Raw genomic sequence first — 3,437 nt, forward strand, 5'->3', positions numbered from 1 at the left:
GGACCATGGTCTCCTGAAGTGCACTGAGGCAGCTATGTAAAGGATGGTTTAAACTGGGGTGGAGGGATAATGGACAGGGAGGAGTCTAGAGTGAATATGCCTTCAGTGATAACACCAATATTGACTGTCAGCACTTCTGAGGATATATAACACTCAAGTTGTATGATATGCCTCAGAGAATTAACAGTTTGATTCTTCCTAATCCTAGACTCAATACCTGTAAAAAAAAAATCAAATGCTTATCAACACTGAAAAAAATCTTCAGAAGTAATGTATGCCTCCTTCCCCCATTACATACCTAAGAGCAAGCCCTGAAAGTACTCCTGTCCAAATGAGACCTGACACCAGGACCTCCCAGGTAACTGATTAAAGCAATGCCATAGTAAATGGTCTCAGTGCTTTGCCATTTCACTGAGGGCTCCAACTACTTAGGATGCAATTGATTACTAAATGATAAATTCGCATGCCAATTATATTTTTTTCATATGTTCATTGAAGGAGTTCTTTGAAGATTCATGCATTGCACATGGGAAAAAGACTTTCACATTCGTTAATTTAGTGTTTCCAGGAAACTCATCTTGATAATTTGATATTCTGGCAGGAGATTTATGTCCAAAGTGGCCTTCATTTTATTTCTCTGACATCCACATTCTCTAAGAAAACTTTGTCCCTTGCTGTTCTCTGTTTGAAATTTTCTTCTTTCTTGTCCTCTCATGATTGCATTTCTCATTATAAAAGTTTAGGCAAAACTATTACACTTCAGAGTCCTCCTCATCCATCCTGTTTAAACTAGATTCCTCAACTCCAAACGTGGCCTAATCATTTCCAAATTACCTTATTTTATTTTCCACATTATCAGTAAAACAAATTTACTTTGACTCTTTATTTTTTTAACTTGTTTATTTTTTGTATGATACCACTGGAATCTTATTAGGGTGGGGGTCATCTTTCCCAAATGTTTACCACTGTATTTTAGGGACAAAAATAGTGATTATCACATAAAGGGTGTTCAATAAATATTTGATGTTTGAATGAACAAGTGAGAAAACTGTGGGTTAGAAAGGTTAATTCACACAGTTAATAGTTTGCAGATCTGAGACACAAGCTAAGGCTTTCTAATTCGAAATCTCACTGTATCATGACTGACTTCTATTAAACTGTACTATTAGCAGATTGAGCTATTAGGAGAAGCAGATTATCTTATACAGTGTAAATATACTTATGTATATATTAAAAATGTCTAGGTCTTTTTTTTTTTGTACCTTTTGACTACATTCACCCATTTCTCCTACCCTCCCACCCTCACCTCTGGCAACTACCAATCTGTTCTTTGTTTCTATGAGCTCATGTTTTGTTTAGATTCCACATATAAGTGAGATCATGAAGTATTTGTCTTTCTCAGAACTATTTATTTTACTTAGCATAATGTTCTCAAGGTCTATCCATGTTGCCACAAATGGCAAGATTTCCTTCTTTATGACTGAATACTAGTCATATATTTATTTCGTTATCCATTCATCTATTGATGGACATGTTAGTTGTTTCTATGTCTTGGCTATTGTAAATAATGCTCCAATGAATACAGGGGTGCAGATATCTCAAGATCATGATTTTGTTTCCTTTGGATATACATGAGGAAGTAGAATTGCTGGATCATATGGTAGTTCTATTTTTAATTTTTTTGAGGAACATCCATACTGTTTTCCATAGTGGCTGCACAAATTTATATTCCCACCAATAGTGCACAAAGGTTCTCTTTCCTTCACATTGTTGCCAACACTTGCTATCTCTCGTCTTCTTGATGACAGCCATTCTAACAGGTGTGAGGTGATATCTCAGTATGGTTTTGATTTGCATTTCCCTAATGATTAGTTATGTTGAGTACCTTTTCATGTAACTGTTGGCGATTTGTATGTCTCCTTTAGAAAAATACCTATTGAGTTCCTCTGCCCATGTTTTAATCAAATTGTTTGTCTTTTTGTTATTGAGTTGTGTGAGATTTTTACGTATTTTGGATATATATTTATACACAACTTATATATATATATATCAATAATATAGACATATTATAGATAATTATGTATTTACATATGTATTTTTATATATTATACATTTACATACATATTTAATATATGTATGTAAATATACATTTACAGAAAAAGCTTAGGTCATCTTAACCCTTTGATGATCAGGTTTTGGGCTCAGGTCACAACTTCAACCACTTACTTTCCCAACACTCTTTGTTTTGTGATTTTGAACAAAGTATCAGCAGAATGCACTTCTGAATTATGGAATGGAGAATGGTAAAAAAATGGGAATCTTAAAATAAAATGAGAGTCACTATTTTGTAATTCAGGCTCTCTGTCTCTGACTTGCTTTTTTCTCAGCTCCCATCTCCTGTCACCCAATTTTGAGTGTTGGGTGTTTTGTGTTCTGTGATTTTTTAAAATATCTCTGTGATGGATGAAAGTCCATGCAGTGAAGCACACTGTCATATTTGAGCCATTTGTCACCAAATGCTGGCACTCGTATCTGCCAAATTGCTGGGTCTGAGTCATGTCTTTGCTTCTGAAAAAATATCAGTGTCATTTGTCACCATCTTATATTTATGCCACATCAGATTGCCACTTGCTTGCCATGGGTCAGAACCACTGGATAGACGGCAGTTGTCAATGATTCTTTCACATTTTTCCCACAGGACAACCCAATCAGCTTGTCTCCAGCCGCCAGGTAAAAGTGGGGTCTTTATTATAAGTAAATGTTCAGCATATCACAACTGATGACAAGATTTGATTCACCCAATGTCACTTTCAAGAAATCGTTAGTCTACCTCTTTGCCAATATTGTTTCCAACCACCGTCTTAATGAATATGTCACTCCATTAAAACCTTATGACACAGAATTCCTAGTTTAAGAATGTGAGATACATTTCTTCAAGGATTCAGTAAATGACTGGAAAATATGGAATAAAGGGTCAGTCCAACAAAGGATTTCTGTGGAAAACTGAGGTCAACCTTCTAGGAAAAATCTCACTCAAAAGAAATAAATGACTTAACCTGAATGACACTGGGTCAAAAGAAGTGATTCTGAGTACTGCCAATTGTGAGCTGACAGACTCTTTCTTAGTTACCAATCTTTGTTATAAGGACTTGTACCAAAAATCTGAAATGAATAAGTGATAAAAATAAAAGGGAGAAAAAGTTCTTGTTGATAATGGTACACACTGTAGTATTCACAAGTGAAATACTATGATGCTTATGATTAGCTTTTAAAATACTCTAGGGGTGGAGTGGGGGAAGTGGGAAGGGCTAGATAAAGAAAGACTGACAAAGTGTTGTGATTGTTGGGACTGGGTGTTGGGGATACGGGAACTCATTGTGTTTTCTCTATTTTGTGTTTAGGTCACAAGTGCTCTATATAGTTAAGGTCAGGAACCA

Source organism: Mesoplodon mirus (genome assembly GCF_964341445.2).
Source record: "Mesoplodon mirus genome assembly, chromosome: 16".
NCBI lineage: Eukaryota > Metazoa > Chordata > Mammalia > Artiodactyla > Ziphiidae > Mesoplodon > Mesoplodon mirus.